This window comes from Crocuta crocuta, unplaced genomic scaffold (assembly GCF_008692635.1).
Source record: "Crocuta crocuta isolate KB4526 unplaced genomic scaffold, BGI_CrCroc_1.0 scaffold84, whole genome shotgun sequence".
Lineage (NCBI taxonomy): Eukaryota > Metazoa > Chordata > Mammalia > Carnivora > Hyaenidae > Crocuta > Crocuta crocuta.
The window spans coordinates 1,561,284-1,577,978 of record NW_027530213.1 but is presented as its reverse complement, the minus strand read 5'-3'; positions in this window follow the sequence as shown (position 1 = coordinate 1,577,978).

Genomic DNA, 16,695 nt, shown 5'->3' with positions numbered 1-16,695 from the left:
AGCAAGGTCTTGGGGACCATGGGCCCAGCTATGTCATGCCTAGCTCAAAACCTGAAAATATATCTTTTCACAAAACCCTATAGGTGAGAATTCATAAGGAAGGGCCTTAGTGATTAATTTTTTTTTTAATGCTTATTCATCTATTTTGAGAGAGAATATGAGCACACAAAGGCAGGGGGAGGGACAGAGAGAGAGGAAAGAGAGAACGCCAAGCAGGCTCCGTGCTGTCAGCACAGAGCCCCATGCAGGGCTTGATCCCATGAACCATGAGACCATGACCTGAGCCGAAATCAAGAGTTGGATAGTTAACCAGTGGAGCCACCCCGCTGCCCCAGTGATGAAATCTTTAAAAACTGGAAACAACCAACCAAAATGTCCTCTCCAGCTTGTGCATGGTGAGCAAGTTGTGGTACCACCACATAGTGTACTACTGCTCAGTGATGAAGAGGCACAAACTGGTGGTCCACCCAACTGCCTAGAGAAGCACAGGGTGCCTGGCGGGCTCAGGTGGTTAAGTGTCCAACTTCACTCAGGTCATGGTCTCACCGTTCCTGAGTTCAAGCCCCGCGTCGGGCTCTGTGCTGACAGCTCAGAGCCTGGAGCCTGCTTCGGATTCTGTGTCTCCCTCTCTCTCTGGCCTGCCCCTGCTCATGCTCTGTCTCTCTCTGTGTCAAAAATAAACACTAAAAAAAAAAAAAAAAAAATTAAAAAAAGACCTAGACAAGGTTCAAGGGCATTATGCTAAGTGAAAGAAGCCAAACTCAACAGGCTACATACTTCGTGACTCCATATATAGATTATGACTTGTTTTTGCAAAGGCAAAACTATAGGGACAGAGAACGGATCAGTGGTTGCCAAGAGCTGAGGGTGGGAGGAGGGATTGTCTACAAAGTGGCACAAGAGGACTTTCTGAAATATTCTGTATCTTCAGTGATTACATGACTGCATGTATTTGTCAATCAAAACTCATCAAACCTGGCTGGCTCAGTCAGTAGACCATACGACTCGGTCTTGAGGTTATAAGTTCAAGCCCCTCATTAGCTGTAGAGATTACTTAAAACTAAAATGTTTTTTGGGGGCACCTGGGTGGTTCAGTCGATTAAGGATCCGACTTTGGCTCAGGTCATGATCTTGCAGTTCGTGGGTTCGAGTCCCGCATCCAGCTCTGTGCTGACAGCTCAGAGCCTGGAGGCTGCTTTGGATTCTGTGTCTCCCTCTCTCTCTCTCAAAAATTAAACATTTAAAATATTTTTTAAAAATAAAATTTTTTAATGTTTTTATTTATTGTTGAGAGAGAGTATGAATTGGGGAGGGACAGAGAGAGAGGGAGAGAGGGTCTCAAGCAGGCTCTGCACTGAGAGCCCCAAGCCCATGTGGGGCTGGAACCCATGAACCATGAGATCATGACCTGAGCTGAAGTCAGACACTCAACCAATTGAGACACCCAGGCGCCCCAATTTTTTTTTTGGAGCACCTGGGTGGTTCAGTTGGTTGAGCATCTGACTCCTGATTTCAGCTCAGGTCAAGGTCTCACAGTTTGTGGTTTCAAGCGCAACGTTGGGGTCTGCAAGGAGCCTGCTTGGGATTCTCTCTCTCTTTCTCTCTCTCTCTCTTTCTCTCTCTGTCTCTCTCTCTCTGCTCCTCCCCTCCTCATGTTCACTCTCTCTCTTTCAACATAAACTATAAAAAAAAACCCTCATCAAACAGATTGCTAAAAAGTGAATATTATTGTCTGTAAATGGTACAATAAGCATGATTTTTAAAAAATAGAACTGAGTTAGAAATTTCAGGAAAACAAATAGTCTAGATATTAGCCAAAGGATTTTCTCCTGCTTCTGGGCTGTAACCAATACCTTACTGCATAACATTAGGTTATAACATTTATTTCAGTCTTCTGCTTGTGAAACGTTTTTCTCTTTCTTATGTTTTAGCAGATCTGCCCCCTATACCTTTTTGACTTTTAAATTTAATTCAATAAGAGAATACATGTAATATAAAAGTAAGTTATGAAGCCTAATATTAAAACTGACTCTCTTGAACACACCCTCCAACTAAAGAATTAGAACATTGGGGTGGGCGCCTGGGGGGCTCAGTCAGTTAAGCATCCAACTGTGGCTCAGGTCATGAGCTCACGGTTCGTGGGTTCGAGCCCCGCGTCGGGCTCTGTGCTGACAGCTCAGAGTCTGGAGCCTGCTTTGGATTCTGTGTCTTCCTCTCTCTCTTTCTCTCTCTTGCTCATCCTCTGTGTCTCTTTCTCTATCTCTCTCTCTCTCTCAAAAATAAATAAAAACATTAAAATTTTTTAAATAAAGAATTAGAACACTATCAACTTCCTCCATTCTAATCCCAGGTTGGCTCCCAGAGGTGCCCACTGGCATGAACCGTATGTTTATCAGACACTTGCTCTACTTTTCATAAATAGTTTTACTAGACATGCAGGATTCCTCCAATAACATACGGTTTCGTTTTCGTGGTCTTGAGCTCTGTAAAAATGACATCATAACACGTATTGATTCTATCAGCTGGGATCCCTCCAGAAAACACAAGTCCGCTCTGTGGTTCACATGAAGAGATTGCACTGAAGGAGCTACAAGATGTGGCCAAAATTGAGGGCATCAACAAAGGATATTGGGGCTCCCAGGCACCAGCAGCAGTGGGGAGACTTTACCCCCTAGGTCTGATGGAGTAAGGAGGCAAACCTATCACCAGATCTGGTGAGAGCTGGGCCCACTGGATGAGGAGTAGTAGCTATAAAAGTTATCACAGCCACTTCCTGAAGCACTGGAAGAAATACTCCGACTGCTCTCTCCTCTTGCCCCGTGACCCCCTGCTGGCATTTCCCATTGGAGGAATCCAGCTGGAACCCAGCTGCCCAAAAAGGTACCAAAGCTGCAGTCCACAGGTGGAGCCTTTTGGGACGCAGGGCAGAGCAAAGAAGGACACGTGATGATCCGGGTAGGAGGTTGGAAGCGAATAAAGGAAAACCCAACTATCTTTGTCAATATCTTTTCACTCAGTACAGTACTGTGTCTTAGATTCATCCCTATTGGAACGACTGCGGTTCATTCACTTCTTTTTAATGTTTATTTATTTTTCAGAGAGAGAGAGAGAGAGAGAGAACTAGTGGGGGAGGGGTAGAGAGAGAGGGAGACAGAGGATTCAAAGCAGGCTCTGTGCTGACAGCAGACAGCCCGATACAGGCCTAGAACTCACGCGCTGTGAGATCATGACCTGAGCCAAAGTCAGGCACTCAACCGACTGAGCCACCCAGGCGCCCGCGGTTCATTCATGCTTCAGTCCTGTGTAACATGCCACTGGGTGGACCAGTATATCCATGTATTAGTCCCTTCTCTTGTGGACAGACTTCCATTTCTAGTTTTCACCGCTATGAACGAGGATTGTTACCGTGAAGATATCTGTGTTGAGGGGGGAGGGCTTTGCCTGCCACCAAGAATGTCATCAAAGTGGGAAGTATCATGTGCGTTTTATCAGCTTCCCCGGGGCAGAAGTGACCCCATCAGGTCACCTCACCCCCCTTCAGATGGGTTTCATCAGCAGAGCCACTGTGTTTCTGTTTTTCATTATGGTCGAATATATATAACACAAAATTTACCATCTTAACTGTTTTGAGGTGTACAATTCAGTGGCATTAAGTGCATTCACAGGCAACTGCTTATTTAAAATTGATGAAGCTGAACGACTAGCTGCATAATTTTTAAACCCAGGCTTCTCCCACAAATTTTACATACATAATGTGTTCTGTTTGTTACAATTTCTTTTTTTGTTTATGAGAAAGGCTCACAGTCTGTGGTGGAATTTACCTGAGTATGAGAGTACAAGTTTGGGGGTTTAAAAAAAAAATCTTTCTCAATAGAATTTAATTTTTAAAAATATTTTTATGTTTCTTTTTAATTTTTAAAGATTTATTTATTATTTTTGAGAAAGAGAGAGAGAGAGAGAGACAGAGAAACAGCATGAGCAGAGGAAGGGCAGAGAGAGGAAGACACAGAATCTGAAGCAGCTCCAGGCTCTGAGCTGTCAGCACAGAGTCTGACACGGGGCTCAAACTCACAAACCATGAGATCATGACCTGAGCTGAAGTCAGATGCTTAACTGACAGCCACCCAGGTGCCCCAATAGATTTTAATTTTTGAGAGTTTTCGGTTCACAGCAAAATTAAGCAGAAGTAACAGAGATTTCCCACATCTTCCCCGCCCCCACCCCCTGCAAACCTCTCCCACTGTCAGCATCCACCACCAGAGAGGCACGTTTGTGACAGCCCGTGAATGTACGTGGACACGTCATTATCACCCAGAGTCCATAGTTGACATTGAGAGTTTCCCTTGAGGTTCTACAATCTGTGGGTTTGGACCACAATGGACAATACATGATGACACATAGTATCCATCATTATGGTTCATACGGGGTAGTTTTGCTGCCCTAAAATTCCTCTGTCCTCTGCCTGTTCATCCCTCCTTCTTCCACAAGAATATAAGCTCTTACTTTCATGTTAATATTAAAAGCGATCTTAGGTCTGTGAAGCAGGATTGATGAAGCTCATTTTTTTAAAGTTTATTTTATTTTGAGAGAGAGAGAGCACAGGGGAGGGGCAGAGAGAGAGGGAGAGAGAGAACCCCAAGCAGGCTCCATACTATTAGTGCGAGTCTGATGTGGGGCTCGATCTCATGGACTGTGAGATCATGACCTGAGCTGAAATCAAGACTCGGACGCTTTAACCAACTGAGCCACTAGGTGCTCCAGTGAAGTTGACTTAGCTAATCTCCTACTGAGAGATGCTGGGCTCTTACCAATTTTCACCATTACAAACATTTCTGCGTTGATCATCTCCATTTTTCCCTCTTGGTGCTTTCTCGAGTTTCTTTAGGGCAAGTACTAACGATGGCATTACTAGGGCATGGGAAATACTACATTTTAATTTAATAGGTGCTGCTGAATTCCTCAGTCAATTCTTAACATGTCTAGAATGGATAGGTCAGTCGCATACTACACTATTGTAGTCATTCTCCAGGGCCCTGGGGATCTGAATGCATGTTTGAGCAGGTGCTCCTAAAATATGTTATTTAGGTCACGTCTCTCCCAAATCTGCTTGAGTAACCAGTGCACAAATCTTTCATTTAATGAACATAACACGGATCTGTTGAGTGTTGATTATGTGCTGGTCCTGTTCTAACCTCAGGGGATAAAAGAGGTTGAGAAGCAAAGTTCCTTCTAGGCAAGAGTTGGGTATTCGTACTGCTGTGAGCTTAGAATATTCTGGAGAGTGCCTGATCCGTGACAGGGACTCAACACATATGTGTTCATGCTGGTCCGGCTTTGAACAAGATAACCTTTCTTGGATTACTGATTGAAACAAATAGTTTTTCCTTTAATAAGAGCCAAATTTTTACCTTTCTTATTTTATTTATTTTCAGAGAGAGACAGCTCACGTCAGGGAGGGGCAGTGAGAGAGGGAGAGAGAGAATCCCAAGCAGGCTCTGCACTGCCAGCACAGAGCCCGATGCGGGGCTCAAGCCCACAAGACCATGAGACCATGACCTGAGCCGAAACCAAGAGTCTGATGTTTAATTAACCAAGCCACCCAGGTGCCCCAAATTTTACCTTTCTAGCAATATACCATCTCCAATTTGGTCCATAATTACAGAAACTCAGAAACTCAAATTGTGCCATGTTTATCCAAAAGAAATGAAAGTATGTACACACACACACACACATATAAACTAACAACATCTTTGTATCAGATTGTTCATTGCAGCTCTACTCATAATAGCCAAAAAGTAGGAACTTCCCAGCCGCCCGTCCGTAGGAGATAAACAAATCATGGTGTATTCATGCATTAGATTCCCACTCAGTAATAACAAGGAATGAGTATCTGACAGATGCAATAACATGGGTGAATCTCAAAAACATTATTCTGAGTGAAAGAAGCCTGATTCAAGACACTTGCTCTGAATCATCACACGATTCCATTTATGTGAATTTCTAGAATAGGCACAACTAAGCCACAGGCGAAAAGGTAAGACTCCAGGTGGGGTTAAGGACGCAGCAAGAGGGGCATGAAGGCACCTCCGGGGTGAGGAGTCTCTAAGTCGTCATGGTGGTTGGTTTACACAGGTGTGGCTCATCAAACAGTATACTTGAGATTTGTAAATTTCATCAGCTGCAAATTTTACCTCAAAAGGAAAAAATAGAACCGTAAACAAATATTGAGCTCTGACGACTGATGTGCGTGCTGAAGTGTTAGGGGGATGTGTGCTCATGTCTGCAGCTTCCTCTGAAATAAATGAAAAAAGTAAGATGAATTGATGGGTGGAAGAGCAGGAACAGGACAGGATGGTACAGATGAAAGCAAGTTTAGTGAAAACATAAATTGTAGAACCTGGGGGGTTGGGGTGTTTCACCATTATCTATCAAATTTTTCAACTTTTTTTTTGTATATTTGAAACTCTTGGGGCGCCTGGGTGGCCAAGTCGGATAAGCGTCCGACTTCAACTCAGGTCATGATCTCACGGTTTGTGGGCTCGAGCCCCACGTCGGGCTCTGTGCTGACAGCTCAGAGCCTGGAGCCTGTTTCAATTTCTGTGTCTCCCCCTCTCTCTGACCCTCACCTGCTCATGCTCTCTCTCTCTCTCTCAGAAATAAATCAAACATTAAAAAAAGAAAGAAAAGAAACTCTCGTGATAAAATGTTGGGACAAAATCTGTACCACAAATTGGAGAAACTTGCCTAATGATTCGCTGGGAGGCTGAAATTTAACCAACACTGAATTCAAATTCCAGCCATGCAGCTTTCTGACCAGTCACTCAATGTGTGTTTTCTGCAGTTTTCTCTGCATAATGTGGAGAAGATTCTTTTCTTTCTTGGGGCTTTTTGAGAATTGAATTTAGGTAAGATACTAAAAGAATGTGAAAGACACAGCAGGTGAACAATCAATGGGATTTATATTGTTATTGGTGACTATAACTTAAGACTTCACAAAAGATAGCCCTGAAGCACCGAGCTGGAGCATGAGATGTTTGATCTTAGGGTCATGAGTTTGAGCCCCCACATGGGATGTAGCGATCACTTAAAAAAAAAAAAAAAACTTAAGAAAAAAAAGAGAGCCCTCAAGGTAGACTAGAAAAACCTAAGGAGAGGGCCCCTAGGTGGCTCAGTGGGTGAAGCATCTGACTTCAGGTCAGGTCATGATCTCACAGCCCATGGGTTCGAGCCTTGCATTGAGCTCTGTGCTGACAGTTCAAAGCCTGGAGCCTGCTTCAGATTCTGTGTCTCTCTCTGTCTCTGTCCCTCCCCTGCTCGTCTCTGTCTCTCAAAAGAAAATAAAGAAATAAAAAAAAAANTGCTGACAGTTCAAAGCCTGGAGCCTGCTTCAGATTCTGTGTCTCTCTCTGTCTCTCAAAAGAAAATAAAGAAATAAAAAAAAATTTTTTTAATAAAATTAAAAAAAGAAGAAAAACCTAAGGAGGCTTCCTGAAAGAGGGGTGATGTTAAAAAAAGTAGAATCCAGACAGAGCAAATCGAGGCCATTCCTGAGGAAAGGTGCAGAGAAACCAGAATGAGCGTGTTTAGTAAGATCGGTGAGTAAAGAGGATCCTGTGTTTCGTTTTTTCAAGATAAAATAAAAACATCTGCATATGTGAAGTTCCAGACACAGGGAAAGTTTGTTGAAAAATTTAACATGCCCCCACGAGCCTTTTGAGGGGCAGGATCTTTAAATATCAGAGTGAAGACGATGTTCAGTTCTGTTGCTTCAGAGTGGAGTTTTACTGTCTCCCGCTTTACAGCTTTCTTGAAACAAGATTCCATTGTCTTCATCCTCTGCCCAAAGGTGCCCTGATCAACCGTACCTGGCAGGAGCTGAACTTTCCAGCAAGTCCTCTCTTGGCGGGGCCCTGGACGCCCCCAGGCCAATCTCACCCTAAAAATGCAGACTCAAGGAACTGAAGAGGAACGGAGCACAGAGAGATGGGGCCATTCAAACGCCCCCGGATCTGAGCACCCCACCGCCACGGCACGCTCCAGGGCACAAACCACAGCAATTCCCCGCATGACTATTGCGTGATGGCGTGTGTGTCTCTCTCTCACTCCTGTCCCTAGGAGTAGGCAGAATAATGGCCCCCAAAGCGCCCACGTCTGAATCTTCAGAACCTGCGGTTATGTTACGTGGCAAAATGGATCTGGCCGATGGGATTAAGTTAAGGACTTTGAAGTGGAGAGTTTATTCTGGAAGATCCCGGTGACCCCCATGTCCTTATGAAAGGGGGAGGGGGGTCCAAGGCAGAGAAAGAGACGTGGGGACAGAAGCATAGGACAAGTGATGCGGTGTTGAAGGGGACAATAAGCCCAGGAATGCAGATGGCCTCTCTAAGGTGGAGAAGGCAACGTGATGGAGTCTTTCCTGGGGCCTCCACAAAGAACACAAAAGAAAGGCTAGACACTGACGTTCGCCCAATGAGATTCATCTTGGACTTCTGGCTTCCGGAATAATGGCCCTCCAAACTGCAATAATAAAACTGTGCTGTTCTAAAGCCCCCAGAGTTATGGCAATTTGTCCCAGCAGCTAGAGTTAGCTTTTGCTTTTATTTATTTATTTATTTACAAATAGTTTATTGTCAAGTTGGTTTCCATATAACACCCGGTGCTCATCCCCACAAGTGCCCCTCTCCGTGCCCATCTCCCCCCTCCCCCCCACCTCAGCCCTTAGTGTGTTCTCAGCATTCAAGGGTCTCTCATGGTTTGCCTCCCTCCCTCTCCCCCACTATTTTTCCCTTTCTTCTCCGGCTTCGTCCTCCGTTAACTTCCTCCTAATCCACCTAGATGAAATGCAACTCATTTCTACCAACCACAAGGCCCTTGCACTTGCATTTCCTCTGATCAAAATGCTCTTCCTAACAACTTTCACATGACTGGCTTTTTCTCTTTATGTCTGAAATGACATTGCCCTAAAACAACATTCCCTAAACACCCTATCCAAAATAATATCGCTCCATTTTTTAGCTTCTTATCCCTCTTTTTTTTTATAAATTTTTTTAATGTTTTATTTATTTCTAGGAGAGAGAGAGACAGCGTGAGCAGGGGAGGGTCAGAGAGAGCGAGTCATGGACTCTGAAACAGGCTCCAGGCTCTGAGCTGGCAGTCAGCACAGAGCCCGACGCGGGGCTCGAACCCACGAACCGCAAGATCATGACCTAAGCGAAAGTCGGACGCTTAACCGACTAAGCCACCCAGGCGGCCCTCTTCTTATCCCTCTTTAGTTTTCTTCATAACATGACTTTCTGAAATTGTATCATATACATATTGTGTCACGTGCTTGCCTCCACAGTAGAATGTAAGCTCCAAGGGAGCAGGGAATTTGCCCGTTCACTTAAGTGTCTCTAGCACATCCAGCCGGGCACACGGGCCATCCTAGCACCTACATGGTGAATGAATGACTAAATAGACTCTCCCTTCCTGATCCCACATGTTGGCTTACCATTGACCCTCCCACAAATACATTGGTTTTCCTGCAACACGAGCCAAGAGTTGGACAGTCAAACACTCTGGGTTGCTGATTATTTTATTTCCTGTGCTTCCTGGCAGAGCTGGGAAAAAATCAGCCAAAAGTCCTGCCAGTCATGAATTAAGTAAAAAAGGACCTCGATTCAAAAGTATGTCCCCTACTTGGGAGATTTTTTCTTAATGATCTTTGGAGGGTCAAATGCCTCACCTCATCCTCAACCACGTCAAGCCCTTTCCCTCCTTTAGATCGATCCAAATGGAGGCTGTAGTTTTCTGTGCAAAGGGCTTTTTCTTGGGGGTGGGGGGAATTCGGGCAAGGATGGAAGAGAGAGGGTGAGCGCAGGACTGTGAGAGATCAGAACGGATCCTTGTCAATGGCCCTCCTCCCCTTGAGTGCTCCCCAGCTCATCATCTACAACATGTTTATGGAAACTGGAAGACATCTTTCTAGACCTTTCATCCAAAAGGAACGCAGACAGAGCTGAGGGTTGACTGTCCAAATGCAAATGCTGCTGGCACGTCATGGCTTAATTATAAGCCGCTTTGAAATACACCCGTCCTCTTCCCTGTCAAGGCTGGCTCAAGTGTTGCCTGCAAGATCTTTTCCAGACACTTCCTCAATGTGTCAGTAAATGGGTGATACTCACATCACCAGCAACGCAGTCTCCTGTTCTGAGCTGGGGGTCCCGCCCTTCTCAACCTCATTGCTCTGATTCTTGGCCATTGTAGGACGGGGTAGGGCTGGGGGGTGAAAATACCTCAGAGAAGGTCTCAAGCTCCAGTTTGGGTCAGGACCTCCAGATCCCATGAGGGGGTGTGTCTAGTTTGCCCTCAAATGGAAACCCCAGTCTCTTGACCATAAAAAAAAAAAAGTTTATCTATTTTGAGAGAGAAAGAGTAGGGGAAGGGATGAACAGAGAAACTGAGAGAGTAAGAATCCCAAGCAGACTTTGCACTTTCAGTGTAGCGCCCACCTCAGGGCTCGAACTCACAGTGAGATCATGACCTGAGCTAAGCTCAGGAGTCGGACGCTTGACTGACTGAGCCACCCAGGCGCCCCATCTTGACTTTTTTTTTTTTTTTTTTTTTAAGAATCTTTAGCTCAGCTCTAAACTGAAAAATCCTGGCCTGGATTTCTTTTTCTCCCTTTGGTTTCAAATTTTTATTTTACAAGATTATTACATGCTTATTTAACACAGTCAGATCATAAAGACATGAGTAATTTAAATTCTCTCTCTTCTCTCTGGATCTCACTCCCTTGGGGGAACCAGAGTTAACACTTTCCAAGTGCCTTTATCTCATGCTCCTCAAATACATCAGGGCAATGGAATGACATTTTGTGTGTCGCCCTTCAGCTGGCATTTACTCCTTACCTGTGTCTTCTGGACTGTCTGCCACGGCAACATATAAAGTCTGTCTTTTTAGCTAAGTGCTATTCTGTAATGAGGATGGATGATGATGTACTATAATCTTCCGTAGGACATGCAGACTCTGTTACAAATTATAATACATGGAATGTATGCTTATACAATTGCAATTTTCCTATGAGTAGATTCTTAGAAAATAAATTATTAGGTCAGAGGAGGTATTTAAAAAACTTTTTTAATGTTAAGGTCAGAGGAGATATTGATCAGGGCTCTCCAGGGAAAAGAATAGGAAATATATATATATATATATATATTTTAAATTTTTTAAAGAAATTGACTCACATGATTTATGGAGGCTGGTAAGCCCAAAATCTGCAGTTCAAGTCTGAAGGCCTATCTACTGCAGAATTCCCTCTTGCTCAGGAAAGGTCAGTCTTTTTGTTCTACCCAGGTCTTCCACTGATTGGATGAGGTCCACTCACATTATAGAGGACAAGCTGTTCTACTCTAAGACTACAAATTTAAATGTTCATCTTCTCCCACACACATTCACAGAAACAACTAGAATAACGTTTGACAGTATATCTGGTCATCAAGGACCAGCCACATTAGTATTTAAAACTAACCATCACAAGGGATATGTTCGTTTAACTTTTTCATAAGTACTACCATATTGCCCTCTAAAAAGATGGTCACTTCCTTTTTTTTAAGACTTTATTTTTAAGTAATCTCTATACCCAACACGGAGGCTGAACTCACAGCAGTGAGATCAACAGTTGCACGCTTGTCTGACCAAACTAGCCAGGCGCCCTAAGAAGATAATTTCCAGTTCACACATCCACCCAGCAAATGTACAGGCATGCCCTTTAACTCACATCCTTACCAACATGAAATATTTTCATTCCTTTACATTTTTACCAGTCCAATAGGCAGAAATGGTATCTCTGTTGTTTTTATTTGCATTCCTAATGCAGTTAGAACTGTTTTTTGTAATTTGTTTTTTAACATTTATTATTGAGAGACAGAGACAGAGCATGAGCAGGGGAGGGTCAGAGAGAGAGGGAAATACAGAATCTGAAGCTGTCAGCACAGAGCTCAATGTCGGGTTCGAACCCACAAACCATGAGATCATGACCCAAGCCAAAAAGTCTGACGCTTAACCAACTGAGCCACCCAGGCGCGCCTAGAACTTTTTTTTTTTTAAAAGAAAATAACAAACATTGGTAAAAGGATGGAGAAATTGGAACCCCAGTGCATTGATGCTGGTGATAGAAGATGGTGCAGCCACTGTGGAGATGGTATGACAATTCCTCAAAAAATTAAGCGTAAATTTATCATCTGAGCCACCATTCCACTGTTGGGTATATGCCTAAAAGAATTGAAAGCAGGGACACAAACAGATGTTTTTACACTCGTGTTCAAAGCCGTACTATTCACAAAATGGACTAGAGACGGGAGCAATGGAATATAGACACGGGCGATGGATTACTCCCGCCTTAAAATAGAAGGCAATTCTGACACGCACTACGACATGGATGAATCTAGAGACGTGCTAAGCACAATCGGCCAATCACAAAAGGACAGATACTGTGTGAGTCCACTTAGATGAGGTCCCTGGAAGAGTCTGGTCCATAGAGATGGAGAGCAGAACCGCGGGAGCCAGAGGCCCAGCAGAGAGCCGATGGGGGAGGAGGTGGTGTGTCAGTGTTTAACGCGGACAGAGGTTCAGTTTGGGAAGATGAACACGTTCTGGAGACAGATGGTGGGGATGGCCGCACAACAATGGGAACGTACTTAATGCCATTGACCTGGACACTTAAAAATGGTTGAAATGGTAAATTTTATGTGTATTTTACCACAAAAAAACTTCTAAAAATGTGTATTTATTCTGAATGGTCTCTCCATACTATTTGCTTCTATTTCTTTTTTTTCCCTTTTAATGTTTATTTTTTTATTTTGAGAAAGAGAGAGAGAACACACAAGGTTGGGGGGCGGGCAGAGAGAGAGAGAGAATCCCAAGTTCGACTCGGGGCTCAAATTCACGAACTGTGAGATCATGATCTCAAAATCAAGAGTCAGACACTTAACTGATTGAGCCATCAGGTGTCCCAAAGATTTTATTTTGAATAATCTCTACACCCAACACGGGGCTCAAACTCCCAACCCCAATACCAAGAGTTGCACGCTCTGCCGACTGAAGCATTGCCCCTCTGGTGGTCTTTAGAATCAGCTTCCAATTCCTGATAAAAATCCTTCTAACATCTGGAATTGCATTACACTTTTTAGGTAAAAAACAAACAAACCAAAAAACTGGCAACCTTAAATACTGACTCGTTAGGAACACTGTTTTTTCATTTATTCAGACCTTTTATGTCCTCCAGTCCAGTCTTATACTTTCCTTTGTGAAGAAAATGTTAATTATTTAAGATGTTCATTTATTTTTGAGGGAAGAGAGAGAGGGAGCACAGAATCCCAAGCAGGCTCCAGGCTCTGAGCTGTCAGCACAGAGCCTGACGCGGGGCTCAAACTCACAAACCGTGAGATCATGACCCAAGTCGAAATTGGACGCTTATCCTGAGCCACTCAGGTGCCCCAGAAAAATGCTAATTTTTGAGGCTGACCAAAACCCATTTTGAGTCCCAGAAATTCGGAAGGGCGTGCTCCCTTGCCAAATACCCAGGATCCATTTATCCTGATTCCTAGGAAACCACTTTATCTGTATGAGCTCAATTAAATTAGTTTAACATTTAGTCCCTTTGGCTTCAAAGATCAACGAGATAAGTAGAGTGAAGCAAAAAGTGAGACATTATGCTAAACAGTTATGACTCCTTTATNTCCTTACCCAGACACATCCAAGCATGCAAGCCTTTCAACGTTTCCTCTGAGAAATGCATCACAGATTAACATACTTAAAATCTTTCATAGAGGCGCCTGGGTGGCTCAGTCGGTTAAGCCTCAGACTTTGGCTCAGGTCATGATCTCGCAGTTCGTGGGTTCGAGTCCCGCATTGGGTTCTGTGCTGGCAGCTCAGAGCCTGGAGCCTGTTTCAGATTCTGTGTTTCCCTCTCTCTGCCCCTTCCCCACTCATGCTCTGTCTCTCTCTGTCTCAAAAATAAACTATAAAAAAAATTTTTTTAAAAAAATAAAAATCTTTCATAAATGACTTGAATTTACCATTGGCCTTTATACATTGTTCAGTTTGAATTCTCTGTGGGCAACATCAAGGGCTTTCAGAGGTAAAATTTAATATTAACATAATTGAGGGATGAATTAAGCCTGCACTGCAGGCATAGTAGCCCTGGCTGTTCGAGGCTAAGGAAAGGCTGGCGGTCGTAACGCCACTTCCTAGTAAGGTAACACGGCCCAATGGTGTGAGGAGTTCGCAAGTGTTATGCTCAACCTAAAGTCAGTTAAATCAAAGGTATTTTCTTTTTTGTTTTTAATCCCATCTAGTAATTTGTCTACGTTTTTATTTTCTATTTTTGAGGGAGAGAGAATGCGAGTGGGGAAGGGACAGAGACAGAGGGGAACAGAGGATCCAAAGCGGGCTCTGTGCTCAGAGCAGAGCCCAATGTGGGGCTCGAACCCACGAACCGTAAGATCATGACGGTTCGTCTAAGACGGACGCCTAACCGACTGAGCCACCCGGGTGCTCCGAATCCGAGGTATTTTCTAAGGTTTTACTCAGCAACCTACATTGTTGGAAAAGGGGGAAAGTCCACCAGGAATCTAGTTACCCCAAGCTGGGAACACCACTGTAAAGAATAGCATCGGACATTTACTGGGCACTGGGCGCTAGATGCTGCTTTAGCTCCTCAGGACCCTCTGAGAAAGGCATTATTAGCACTTCAGTTAAGTCCTATCCCTTATCTTTCACCCCCTCCGTTGGGGGGCCACTTCCTCCACAGGAAGAGTGCAGTGAGATGGGCACAGCAGCCACTGAGACCGTCCCTAACTCAGGTCTGTATTCATGCCGCGGAGGGAGTATCTCTTTGCCCCCTGCTGTGCTTCCCTTCTTCCCAGTGCCCATCATTAATCACATCACTTTACACTTCCACGCCCTCAGGAAACTTCAAAACACCCACTTACTGTTTTAAATCAATGTGGAGGGGCGCCTGGGTGGCTTAGTCAGTTAAGCGTCCGACTTTCGCTTGGGTCATGATCTCACGGTTCGTGAGTTCGAGCCCCGCGTCGGGCTCTGTGCTGACTGCCAGCTCAGAGCCTGGAGCCTGTTTCAGTCTGTGACTCCCTCTCTCTCTGACCCTCCCCTGCGCACACTGTCTCTCTCTCTGTCTCCTAGGGAAAAAAAAAAAAATCAATGTGGAAACAGCATCTGGAAAGTAGTGTGTTGATTCTAAAGACACAACTAGCCACACTGGATTAAAAAATAGTGGCTTCTTGTTCAAGTAAATCGGCATCCACCTTGACAAAATGTGCAAACAAAAATAAATGAACTTTTTCTTTTGAACAATTTTTTAAAAATATTTATTTTTGAGAGAGAGAGAGAGAGAGAGTGCAAGCTGGGGAGGGGGAGAGGGAGCTGTTGAGATCATGACCTGAGTCAAAGTCAGAGGCTTAACCGACTGAGCCTCCCAGGTGTGCCCCATCACCTGTGGGTTTTTTTTTTTTAATAGTTTTATTTATTTCTAGGAGAGAGAAGACAGCGTGAGCAGGGGAGGGTCAGAGAGAGGGAGACACAGACTCTGAAACCGGCTCCAGGCTCTGAGCTGGCAGTCAGCACAGAGCCTGAGGCCAGGCTCGAACCCACGAACCGCGAGATCATGACCTAAGCGAAAGTCGGACGCTTAACCGACTAAGCCACCCAGGCGCCCCTGTGGGTTGTTTTTTTTAATGTGGCTGCTAGAAAATTAGAAGGGACAGCTGTCCCCCACACTTGTCTTTTTATTATTTTTGAGAGAGAGAGACAGAGTGCGAGCAGGGGAGGGGCAGAGAGAGGAAGACACAGAATCTGAAGCAGCTCCAGGCACTGAGCTGTCAGCACAGAGCCTGGCAAGGGGTTCGAACTCATAAGCCGTGAGTTCATGACCTGAGCCAAAGTTGGACTCTTAACCCACTGAACGACCCAGGCGCCCCTAACAATTTTGATTAGAAATGTAGTTATTTGCATTCTGTGTATCTTGTTTTCCTATTTATAGACATTATTTTAAAACCCAACCATCTTTATATGCTTCAAAATAATACGGACAAGATTGGCAATGGTTTGATGGCTACTGGAATAGGTTAACTGGTACATGGGGGTTAAGTATACTGTGCGGATTCTGAGTACAGAGAAAGTTATTGCTAAGGGGAAAAACTCCACCTGTAATGGCCAAATGGCATAGCCCCATGAACTATTAAGCAAGTATAAAACATTTTACATTTAAATTCCAACTTATCTAAAATAATTACTTTTAGCTTCTGCGATTAAATGATTTTACTTTGTTTACTTTAAAGGTAACTTTTTTTTTTTTAAATATCCCAACTTTTCATGATGTAAAACCCGGTTTTGTTACTGAGCTCCTTTCCATCATCTATTTGATTCATCTACTTAAGCCTAATGTTTTAAAACTTTCAACGGTCTTAAAATTAAATATTTTTGCTGCAAACTCATGGAACAACATTGTCAGGCAGATCTATCTTTAGGATCTGTAAGATCAACAGAAATTATCCATATTTTGGTTTCAGAATGCTTATTTAATGGGTAAAAAAACATCTAAATGTCTGACAAATTATATTCTAGAAATAATATGCTATTCACTGCTTACAAATGGTATGCAAATATATTCATTAACATAGGGGCAAGTTCACAGTT